Below are 12,730 nucleotides of genomic sequence, written 5' to 3'. Positions count from 1 at the left end.
GCACCTTCTTGAAGGGGTCTGCAGGGCTGTGAGCAGCTACTTGGCCCCTGAGCAACAGGTGCTTCTGTGGGCACAATTAGGGGAGCTGGAACAACTGGAAGCCCTAAGTAGGACGTTGCTGGATTGCCTTAGTGGTGCATCAGCACCTTGGATAGACATGGTGCTTTTAAGAAACTCTTGAGAGGTGTCTGCCACAATCATTCCTTACCAAGGAAAAGGTGGCTCTAAGTCCCATCGGAAGCTGCCACTTCTACTGGCATGTTAGCTCCAAAGGTGTTTTGTGCAATCCTTGTTGGAGCTGCATTCTGCTGAGCTGTGCTGCAGATCTTCAAGCAACCTGAGGCATTTAATGTTTTATCAAGTACTTAATGAAAAACACATTTCACATGTATATAGCATCCCAAACTGTTCCTGCTCAGCCATCGAGCTTTCAACTCTTGGAAAGTATACACATAGTTAGAACAAGCTGCCATCCTGTAGACAAAGCTTAGCTGGCAAGGAGATGTATTTTATGCAGTATTTATGTTTCCCCAGAAAACAAAGACAAGTAAAATGCTTTACTTGTTAACATCAATTCAGAGGAAGAGCAAACGATGGCACTTGCTATAATCATGTTCAAAGTTCTGAAGATGTCTGCGTGTTTCACCTTTATTTTAAGTGCTCGCTTATAATTTGCTGCTTATGCTTAATAGCGTGTGACTGTTCCTGAGAGTGTGGGATATGACTTTATTTTGAGACTGTGTTTAAGCAGAAAAATTCTCTCTGGATTTTACAGTGACAATACAGAGTGCAGCAGCAGCACTGGGTGGATAGACAGGTGGATAGGAGGGCAGGGATAGAGCAGGCTGGTGTGATGATGATGGTTTCTTTGTCAACTACTGCTGGAATAGTGCTCAGATGTGTGTGATTGCTCTTTGCAATGGCTGCACGTTCATAGACCAACCATGCATTTGTATCAGAGCCATCAGAATGATTTTAGTCCAGGGTTCCTACCAGAATTATTTATATAAAACGCATTTGAAATTCTATATTGGCCATTTACACGTGAGGATGTCTATTTCAGGAAGCTCTGGAAACAGCCAGGATCTTCAACTGCGCCCTCTGCCAAAGATACAAGATCCTTTTAACATTTAATGATGGCCGTGAAGGTGCTTAAAAATAACTTAGAAGCACAAAGCACATTTGTGTGATCACTGCTGGTGAAAGGACCGCACTAACAGTTACATCTTGGATTCTCTTTGCATGTTTGGTCCTTCCTTCATTCAGGACCTGAGATCAATTTCCTAGTTCTCCTTGACAAATGAGCTTAGTACTTATCTAATGTCCATATTTACATTATTACATTTAGGAGGTGATTGAATGAATCTGAATTCATCTATGAGGAAAGAACTGTGAAACTTGGTGCTGACTGGGTCGTACGAAATGTGTCCTTCTGCATGACTACACGTAGCGTTATCTGCTGTGCCATTGCTGAGTATTGAGTCCATTTCAGAATCAAAAGGTCCCGATTTAATGATGAAAATGATTAAGTTCTTTCCGAAGTGATTATGCTTACATATATATTTGTACAGTATTCATCATAACAGCGACTGCATCATTAGTGTTTCGCCACAATTTATTCAATATAAGTAATCAATTAGCTCGATTCTTCTGCATACTGCTAAATGGAACATGAACAGCTCATAATGGGCAGCAGTAAATAGACATTTGTATGTACACAGGTATGCTGTGCAGGGAAGGAGGTGTGCAGGAGGCGAGGCGCTGAGCAGAGCAGCCCTGCATAAAACCAGGCATTCATTTAGAGGAAGAAAAATGTCACCGAAAGCGGCACGATTATTAGCATTACTATGCATGAGGGGTAGTCAAGGAAGATGTTAGAAGAGGAAGAGAGACATTATTCAAGTGTCTGAGAAGACAGACCATCATCAGCAGTGAGATAGAAAAGGCTTCCAAAGGAACAGCATAGCATTTAAACATTAAATTATAAGGGCACTGAAGCTTTAAAAGGTATATTGGAGTTTCTGCATTATTTATTATTTGAGACTGCCTTTCCTCCAAATATTTGATTTTTTTTCCATTCATTCAGAACTGAAAAGTCCTTCCCACACTTCTCAACTTCCTGAGGCTTCTGTGGATGAGGAGCCAGCTCTAAATTTTGAGATATGATTTACTCTAAGCAGACATTGATTACCTGTAACGCTGCAGTGGGTTGGAGCTGCTTGTTTGAAAGGCTGGGGGTGAGAAGGATTTGGCTGTCATTCTTCCTGGGCTGGGAAAAAGTTGAGAATTCATTATTATTATGTAGCTGTATTGCCCCCATACCTGCTACTGCAGGCACTAACAGGATTTCACAGTGCTAGGCGCTGTCCTTTCTCTAGCACAATTTAAGGCCTTGTGGACACTTTTTTCCACCCTAGTTATTCAGGCAAGGCTGCTATGACAGTGCAGTCACTCTGCAGAAGCTTACACAAGGAAAAAGCTTGCAAAAAATATAGCTTGTATCACTTGCCTGAGCGAAAGAAGCTGTATTGGCAAAAATAAACATTTTTTCCCCCCTTTTGCTCATATTACAGCTGTATCTACATTAGGGCTTTTGCTGGCATAGCTGAAAAAAAATCACACTCCTAGCTGACAGGAATATGCTGTCAATTTTTTTAAATAGATGAGTCTGAAGTATTTCCACATGACGGAGCCGTGTGTATTTGTTTGTGTGGAGACGGGGGAGGGGAGAATCTGTTTTAAAATAGAAGTTTCTAAAATTGATTTGCAGAGATCCCCTTAAAATGACAAGCATTGCCCTGCCAGCAGCTTCCTGCCTCCCTGCTCTCCTCTTGCAGGCTCCCAGACCCCAGCTCTGTGTGCTCCTTGCTTCCCTCCCATCTGCCCCACATGCCAGCACGTCCTGCCCAGAATTTTCACTTGCCTTCCCTTCTCCTGCCTCGGTTCTCCCCTGGCAGCATCCCACCTCATATGTGCTTCTTTCCTTGTCCAGACACCTGCACTGCAGCTCCCATCCGTTCCCTCTGCCACCAAGGGCCAATGTTCTCCCTGAAGTGTGGGTTTCTTTCCTTCCCCTTCAACTGCTGCTTCCATGGTCACTGCTGGGAGCAAGGGCTCGAGGTCTGCCTACAAACAGAAGTCCTCCATATGCTCTGTGCCATTGCAAAATACTTTATTTCTGGCAGCAAAACTGCACATCAAGTCATAAAGCAGAGGCATTTCCATTTCAAATGGGGAGGCAGAGCCTTTCCAGAACATCTGGAAAATATTTGGCAAAGGACACAGAGCTGTGATAAAATTACAGGCATGAAGGGTCGATTCTGCTGCTACTTGTTTTCACCAGTCACTGATGTTCACCTCCTTCCATCAGCTCAGACTGGTTATGGAGCGCAAGCACCATAGGAAGATATCTCATATGTGCTGCTTCCCGCAGAAGGTGTTAATCCTAGAGCTTCTGTGAGCTTTCTGAGTCACCTTTGGGTTAAGGCAGGGACTGCTTTTGTGCCTCAGAGTCTTTATCTATAAAATGAAACTTCCCCGTCACGAGGCATGAACTTCAATTTGATTGAACTGAAACAGGACTGAGGTCTTTGGGCGGTTCTATTGAACGGCAAGGAGTGGGGACTTGGTGGTCCTGGGATGGCTCACAGCCTACCTTGAAATTTAATGCTGAGCCACCTGCACACAGTTTGAGGCAGTGGAGTGTTGGGGCAGGCTCCTGAGCAGGCGATAGAACACCTTCAGTCACTCACATGTCTGTGTGCAGCCAGCACCCCAGGGTCCTTACTGGTGGTTGTCTGTAGCCCACAGGTTTTACACCTGGTAATGAAGCACCTATAGGAATTTTGGAATAGCACTGTCAGAGGACTTGTTTTATTTTCTCTGAATATGGCAGGTTAAGCATTTAAATAGTAACCCTCCACACATTGGTATCAATTATTTGTTCAGAGTTTAAACTGACATTTAGTAAGTATGCTAATTGATACGGCACTAACTTACTATAGGTATCTTCCTAAGTGCCAATTATCTGCCTCAACATTCCCCACAATTGAAGTTTGTTAGTAAGAAGCTAATTACTCTAGTTTATTGCTGATGGAATTACATGAAGAGTAGAATTTGCTCTTACATACTTATTAGACCTCAATAAGTGATCCTTAGCAGTCTGTTGCTATTCAATTAACAAGTAATAACTTCCTTAATGAATGTAATTGAAATGCTTATTTCAGTTGGGCACCTAATATAAAATGCTTCAGTCGGAGAGCTTTTCTGCATGCCAGTCTTGTTTACCTAACAGGAACAAAATGGGGCCACCAAGGAAGCTCTGAGACAGTGATGAGAACCCAAGTGCTGGTAAATCCCTTACATGACCAGATGTCATTTACCAGGTGATTTCTGTTCTGCAGAAATGTCATGGGAATCAGCCGAAACTCTTCCCTCTGAGGATTTAAATCCATGGGGAGCATTCTGTGATGTGAAGCTCTTCTTGCACATTAGCTGTGCCTTCTGCAATGGCTGTACAGCTGCTTGCTGCTCCACTGGGAGCGGTGCAGCTCAGCTCCGGTGTGCTGCTGCAGGTGCTTTGTCATTAAAAACTCACTCCTCTTTGCTAGGACTGTGCACATTTGGCTTAAGAGATTGGGGGAAATGTGATGGTGGCTCTGTGGAGATGTTTCTGGTGAGAGTGGCCCAAGGCTGTGGGCTGTGTGTGCTGTAGCTGGTGGGCTGCTAGACTGGGGGTTTTACAGACTAGGGAACGATAATGTGCTTTGTCTGTTTATGGGATGGGAAGACCCAGCAGTGTTTGGTGTCTGAGGCTATTTTTGGTTTTGTGATTAAAACTATGGCTTTTTCTGTAATGAGAATTTAACACACAGGACTTGTATTTAGGGCCAAGTGCCAGGAAATCTTCTCAAGCAACACTAATTATACCATTTGGCAACATTAGTGTATGGGCAGTAACCTTTTCTCAGGAATTTTTAGCAGATAGATTTAGTGTCAAAAAAACCCATGTAATAGCTTCTGCAGTCTATCACGTTTGTTACCAACTTTTTAATGTATGCCTTCTACTCATAGAATTGAAAGACCTTATTGATCTCATAGCAGCTGAGCTGATTATTGGGTTAAGGTAGTGACTTTCTGAAAGAGGCCAAGAGAAATTATTCATTTAACATGTTCTGATTTTAGTAAACTTCCATTTAAACTCCAAAGTTAATTAAATATATATATATATTGCCAATTGGCTCACATAAATTTATTAAATTCGGCAGAAACGGAGTGCAGACTGGTGCATTTCATATCAACTTTTGTAATATTCTTGGGGAAAAAAATCCACATTGACTTATTAAGTTCCATACAAACACAGGCAAGAACTTTGCTGTGAGAGTGAGTGCAGCAGAAATGCTAAGTTACAGCTTGAACCAGTGATTGAGCACCTGGTGGGAAGGCAGGGCCAACTCAGGGGAGCTCAGGTGCATGCAATGCAATGCAATGCATCTGAGTGACTGGAAGGGATGCAGTCAGGATCCACCCCCTCCCAGACCTCATTTAAGGGTTGGCAGTGGAGGTAGGGTTATCTCATGGAGGTCCCTGTGTACTTGAGGCCTTCTGAAGGTAAGCTGTTTTTCTTCCTTTGTTTCTTGTCCACAGCTGCTGCATTTGGGCTTGTTCTCATTTGCTACAGTCTAGGATTGTGCTGCTCTGCTACTGTCACTGTACTTTCTATCATATTATAGCATTACAGTAAGAGAGCACTGGTTGCTCAGAGAGGTGGTGGAGCCTCCTTCTCTGGAGATATTCAATACCCATCTGGACATGTTTCTGTGTGACCTGACCTATTGTAGGGAACCTGCTTAACAGGAGTTTGGACTTGGTGATCTCCAGAGGTCCCTTCCAACCCCTGCAGTTCTGTGATGAGTATTCCAGAATTGCTTTGTTGAAGAACACTAGCTAAAACAGCAACGCAATCCAACTAGGAAAATAAAACCCCCAAATGAAAGCACATTCTGCAACTTCGGCGGTTCAGAAATACTTGTGTCAGGTATTGTGGATTTAAAGGTCTGAGGTAATTGGTTGGAGCCCTGTTTTCATCCCAAGGTTTTAGCTGGCTGGCATTTGTGGCGTCTTCAGGTTGGAATTAGGGGCATGCCGTCCAGAGGTGCCATGGTTCTTCCCTGTGCCTACACATCACAGCTGGTGTCTTTGTTAATATCTGAACAGAGTGAGGATTAAAGGCACCTAACAGCTGAGAGGATTTTCAGAGGCATGAGTGGCATTCAGACATATATCTCATGTCGGTTGCTACTGGTTCTCCGGACTTGCTTCCATGTTCCTGGTTCAGTGTGGGACTTTCTTCCCACTGCTCTGCCTGGCCCTACAGTGGCCAAGCTATTTATGGGTATTTGATGGGTGTCTGGGAGAAACGTTCAGAGTTGCAAATGTAAACATCCAAGTGACATCCATAGGATGGAGGAGCCTGTGCTAGATTGGAAAGAGCTAATCAAACCATCCCCAGGGAAGTCTGTCTTGTGATTCCTGCTGATGGGCTTGGAGGTGAGATCAGGTGACACAAGGAAGGCAAACTGAATCACAGAATCACAAGGTTGGAAACGACCTGCAAGATCATCTAGTCCAACCACCCTCCCATTCCTATTAGTACCACTCTAAACCATCTCTCGTAGCTCCTCATCCAGGCGCCTCTTGAACACTGCCAGGGACGGCGACTCCACCACCTCCCTGGGCAGCCATTCCAGTGCCTGACCACCCTCCGAGAGAAAAAGTTTCTCCTAATGTCCAACCTAAACCTCCTCTGGTACAACTTCTGACCGTTTCCTTGGGTCCTCCTATTAGCCTGGGAGAAGAGGCCAGACCCTTTTGCACCACAGCCTCCCTTCAGGAAGTTGTACAGTGCAATGAGGTCTCCCCTGAGCCTCCTCTTCTCCAGACTAAACAATCCAGCTCCCTCAGCTGCTCCTCATAGGGTTTGTGCTCCAGACCCTTCACCAGTTTCGTTGGTCCAAACTGTTTGGAGTGGGGCTCCTCTGCCCCTGGTTTGACCTTGGATGTGAAGCAGAAAGGAGTGGGGCTAAAACATCCAAGGAAGCAGCAGAGAGGGGAGAAGGCTTCATTGGCAGCAGTTTATGAAAAACAAATGAGCAGTAAAATATCAAAATGAGGCTTCAAGGCAGGTTAGTTATGATCCTGGGCAGGACAAGTGAAACTGTTTTAGAGAGCACAGGGAGGACTATAAAAAAAAATGCAGTATTGGATTTAGATAGAAACTGCTGACACTGTTAACTGTGTGGCACTTGTGCAAGTTAATGTTAGAAGCCAACATCATAAAACTGTCCGTTCTGTCAACCAGTTTCAGGGCAGATATTTACTTCTCCCTCGTCAAACTGAGATGACAGGTTTCTAAGTGGTTGTAGTCTGAAATGTGGCAAAAAGTGTATTTTTGGCAACTGATCTTAGTTTGTGTCCTACATGATACTGTGTCTCCTGGTTTGGAATACCTGATGCATTTAGAGCCTGCTGTGGGCCATCCCTTCCCTCAGATGACGGGCATAAATTCTGGCTGGAGGTGTAGTCCCCATGGAGGTGGAAATGCAGCCTCTTCCCAAGCACTGCAGTTAAACTGAAGTAGCAGGAACCAGCAAGGAACACTTGTAATATGGAATAGATCAATGTAGTAAAATTTCATTTGCAAATGCTTTCTGAGCTGCCCATCCAGCGGTGAAGCTGCTCTGAAATACCACGTGACTTTCTCTCAGCATGCTGCACGCTGTGTAACCTCACCTTTCATCTCCCTGTCACTTCAGATGAAAGACTTGTATGGAGAGGGGTGTGTTGTGTGTTAGGATCTGCCCGTGTCCTCCAGGATCTGAACGGCAAAGGGCTGTTTGAGATATGCACTCCACGCATGTCAGAGAGAGGTGCTGCAATAAAAATGGTAGTTGGCTATGCAAACTCATCTTAGTCTGGGGAGAAGGAAGCCTTCACCTTTATGCGAGATCTGCTTAATCTGAAAGCTCTTTTAGGAAGGATTTTAAGGACGAGTAATCATTTTTACTGTCTTTCAGCTCCGCTTCTCAGTTCTGCTCAGTGATTTCCTGAATCACTGAAAAGATTTCCTTCAGTAGATTTTGATATCTTGATGCTCTTTACCTGGGCTGTTATAAATGGAAGTGAAAAACTCTGTAAAATGTCTGCTTCTGCCTCCATTACTGTGATCTGCTGCCCACAGGCTGGTATCAATATGCTCAGGGAGCACAATGCCTGAGAGCTCAGTGTCTGGAGCCTAATGCCATGGTTCAGTGTAATACATGGTGAACTTTCCCAGCAAATTTAGCATCAGGAAAACATACAACCACACCTGTGGTTCAGAGATGTTGCCATCCCTGTACGTGCAAAAAGTTGGCTGGCCTAAGCAAGTTTGCCCAGCTGCTATTGCAGAACTTGCTGGAGTTCCCTATGAAAAGCAGGAAAAACAGGCCACTCACACATGGGCATTTTTCTTACTCTGAAGCCCTTGTCTCCTTATCCATCACTCATGAATAGAGCTGGTGATGGGATTCTGCCAAAGAATCACAGCATTGCAGTTGTCAGAAGGGACCTCTGGAGGTTCCCTGCTAAGGAGAGTCCTGTCCTTTTACAGGAAATGACTTCCTGCAGGTGTGCACCCATCCTGCTGTGGCCTTGCTCACATTTGCTTCCTGGGAACATCTAAGTGATTAAAGGTGAGGGCCTGGCCCCATGCAGCTCTGCCATTGCATTTGATGGAGACAGTATTTCACCTGTGCTAGCAGTGGCAGAGACTGAATGTGAGAGCTGCACGCACCAGCCTTCACAGAAATCAATTCTCACACACAGCATTAATATTGGCAGTGCTTCTCGCTCACCTAATCGTTGGCCAGGCACAATAACCTGTGACTAATAGCCGTTCATGGTTATACAGCATGGCCTGATTATAAAAATTTGTCATTAGTCCATAACAAAAAAATCTCAAGCTGTTAATTGACCAATATGTATTCTAGAGGAAATGGGAGTAATCACATGGATATTCATTGCACAGAAAGGGAAGCACAGCTAGCGTGTGCATTGCTTTTATGATTCATCTGCTCTGGTCTACTTCTGATTATTTTTTTTTTTCCTCATGTGGGACCAGCATTGTAAATCAAAGAGTTGAGAAATAAGGCTGTGCTTAAAGTGACCCACATTAAAAGCCAATTGCCACTTTTTCTCTTACTAGGTAGCCATCCATTTTTGTGCAGGAATAGACACATGCTGATGGCTGTCAGACAGCTACAGAAGCAAACCAGTTAGCTCATGGTCTGCCTTTGCCAATGGCAAGGTCAGCTACTGGAAAAAGTTACAGAACAGCTTTTACAGCCAGGTATGATCCTACAGAAGAGCTTTCATAAAGAACTGACATTCTTTGCTCATTTTCTTTCAAGTTGGAGGGACTCTTCATTGGAAAAACAGCCTGTGACTCACAAAACAAGGACAGCGAGATCTGTGGGGGTTGGAGTATTTATTTACTTATTTACCATTCAGGTTTCCCTGACGTAAGCTTCTTTTTCTGTTGATAGATGGGACCATTCATACCAATGGTCAGGACAGGCTATCCATGTGGTAGATTTTCTTCTGCTTTCATTCCCCTGCAGTATTTCAGCAGCTGGAGCCTCACAGGAGCTATCACTCTCTGGCTGATGCGGAGGACAGAGGCACCAGTCTGGCAGAGAGGTCTCGTCATCCCTGCTGGGGTCCAAGGAATTTGCAGATGTTACCTAAATGTGGGCACCCTATGGCATCCCTGCTCTGGTCAGTGGCTTTCACTGCTTGGATTTAGTTACGGTTTTAAAAAGCAGAGCTTGGAAAAGTTGTTTGTGACTGTAGGAAAAAAATCCCAAGAAAGCAGACCATAAATCAGGTCATCGGATGAATTCAGAATGCACTAATAAAATCAGAGCTTCCAATAAATTTCATTTCAGGCAGAGCAGAAACATTTTCTTGGTTGAGAGTTCAGGATAGATGATAATTTCAGATGTGTGTCTGGCCAGTGCAGTATGTCTACAAAGTGTTTGCAGGCAAACAGCAGCGGCTGGTATGGAGTCAGGCCCTCACAGCAGCTGCATTTTAGTATGACTGAATAAAAATGAGTATCTATAGCTCTCTGAGCTGAACCTAATTAAATATTTAATGTTTTTTTCCTCCCAAATCCTTTGGTTTCTTGCTCTTTCGTACTGCGCTGCAATGACATTTGAACAACAAATGCAGCCTTGGTAGGTGGGTCTCCTGGTACTGCTTTTTATATGAGAAGCTTGCACTTCCCAGCTGAAGTCCAGCTGCTGCATTTATGACGGTATTTTGTCCTGATCAATTTTTAAAAAACATTTTCCTATCTATGAAATTAATGGGTGCCTGGAGAAATAGCAGCTCCTCCCCGTTCCTGCCGATACTAACCTTCCCCAGACGGGAAGAGACTTCTCCTTTCCTTTATTTACCTGCAAGATATCCTCACTAGTGCTCAGAATCACAAAAGGAGAGGAAAAATAATAAAACCTCAGTACGTGGAAAGCGTTACCAACAGAACAACTGTGCCTACTGCAGCTAGGCTCTGCCTTTCCAGGCTCCATTACACTGACTAAGCCCTGCATAATCTTCCAGGGGTCGCAGAGTGAGCCATTAGCAAGACAGCACTAAGACAGAGGCATCCTGAATTTTGTAACTGCACTGATTACTTTAAGACCCCAATTTGAAAGGCCATAGGTCTGAGCTGGCAGCACAGTCATACAGATAGCTACTTACAGCCTTACAAATTGGTTTTCCTGCAATCATCATCTTGCTACTGTGTGCTGGCAGTGTGTTTTTGTTATGTTTTGTCTTTTTCACTGCTGCTGACAATTATGTTGTGATTGGCTGCAAAACGATGAAGGAAGTCTGAGAGGAGAGGGGCCTCACCCTGTCCTGGTGCTCCTGCATCAGGCTGTGCTGCTGCACTGTCAGCCTTCTCATATGTTTCCTCCCTCTCTCAGCAATGCTTTTCCATATGTGTGAATGCACCCAGGAGGGTGTACTGGGTTGCTGGGTGCCTGGCACCGCGTCATGTGGGTTATGAAGGCTGCTTCAGTGGGCATCAAAATGAATGGTTGTATTTCATTCTCTCGGTGCTAGATGGACTCTTCATGTGCACTATCTGTAATGTCTCATACCCCAACTCTCAAAGGCTGATAATCACTCAGGTGGATGGACTTCAAAAGGCAGTGCCCCTCCATAGAGAACACCTCTGGCTGTTCTGGCTGACACCTTCTTACCACAGCCGTAGTAGAAAAGCTGCACAGGGCTTACAACAAGTTAATAAAAAGAAATATTTGTTCCTGTACTGGAAAAATACACATTGTGCTTCATATTTTGGGATTTTTATTTTATTTTTTTTTTAGCACTGTTTCCTTTCCCTTTTTTTTTCCCAGTAAGATGGAACCAGGTGTCATTGTATTGTTCTAACATGCACAGTAACTTCGGATGATTAATACTGTGACACCATAATCTCATAATAATTTTTATCCATTATCTAAAATCAGCTTTTAATTAAAAGAATATTTCATATTTATACTGTGATACTAAATGACCCTGATTATTTTAAAATTATCTGTGCTGTTGGCACATCCTAAGTGTAGAGCATGTATCTTTCTGTTGGGCTTTATTGTCTGCCTGAAAGGTGAATTTCAAGTACCAAGCATTACTAAGTAAATAGGAATGTCCCTCTATGTGTAGGTTTGTAATTAATTTGCCAAGAATGATCTCTATCTTCTTGTAGCCTATATTTCAGGAGGAAAAAAACATCCTGTTTCAAAACTTTTCCATAATTGAATCAGAGAATGGCCTGGGTTGAAAAGTACCTCAGAGCTCATCCAGTTCCAACCCCCTGCTATGTGCAGGTTGCCAACCAGCATCCCAGGCTGCCCAGAGCCACATCCAGCCTGGCCTTGAATGCCTCCAGGGATGGGGCATCCACAGCCTCCTTGGGCAACCTGTTCCAGTGCATCACCACCCTGTGTGTGGAAAAACTTCCTCCTAATATTTAATCTAAACCTCCCCTGTCTCAATTTAAAACCATTCCCCCTTTCCTATCACTGTCCACCCTTGTAAACAGTCATTCCCCTTCCTGTTTATAGGCTCCCTTCAAGTTTTGGAAGGCTGCAATGAGGTCTCTGTGGAACCTTCTCTTCCCCCATGCTAAACAATCCCAGTTCCATCAACCTTTCCTTGTATGAGAGGTGCTCCAGTCCTCTGATCATCTTGGTGGCCCTCCTCTGGAGCTGCCCCAAGAGCTCCACTGCAGTTGGAGCTGATAGGTAACAGAGCTCAACTTGGATTAAGCTCCAATGGAGGAGCTTCGTGTGGAGGTATGTTATGTAGTTTTCAGACTGAATGCATCTGGTTGGTGTGGCTATGCTGACTGCACTACACTCTTGCAATACATGCTAGTTACTGTGATGTTTTGTATTTCACTCAGGATGCTGACAGTTGTCTGCATAACTTCAAGAATCTGTTTGTGGTCATGCAGCTGCACTGAAAATGGCAGTACACCTGTGTGTGTCATCACCACCTGCTGCAAGCTGTCTGATGCCCTGTAATGCTGATGAGGGGATGTCTTCCTGCCTTCCTCACCAAAGGCAAGCAGATTTCTATTAAAATTCCAACAAGTGTACCTAAAACCCACCTTAACAGCAAT

General features: G+C 44.1%; 1 long non-coding RNA gene across 5 annotated transcripts in view; it reads left to right on the top strand.

Moving 5' to 3' along the window:
- The window catches only part of LOC122182718, a 123,773-nt gene extending 111,562 nt beyond the window's left edge, over window positions 1–12,211 (top strand). For all 5 annotated transcript variants that reach the window (XR_006179950.1, XR_006179946.1, XR_006179947.1 and 2 more), the window contains 2 exons: window positions 9,660–9,816; window positions 12,171–12,211. This is a non-coding gene — a long non-coding RNA (uncharacterized LOC122182718). The remainder of the gene's footprint in view (window positions 1–9,659; window positions 9,817–12,170) is intronic.
- The last annotated feature ends 519 nt before the right edge of the window (window positions 12,212–12,730 follow it).

Source organism: Lagopus leucura, unplaced genomic scaffold (assembly GCF_019238085.1).
Source record: "Lagopus leucura isolate 7727_CA_CO unplaced genomic scaffold, USGS_WTPT01 Super-Scaffold_100015, whole genome shotgun sequence".
In the NCBI taxonomy this organism is placed as follows: domain Eukaryota; kingdom Metazoa; phylum Chordata; class Aves; order Galliformes; family Phasianidae; genus Lagopus; species Lagopus leucura.
The sequence above is the reverse complement of the archived record's forward strand: the minus strand, read 5'-3'. Positions and strand labels throughout refer to the sequence as shown.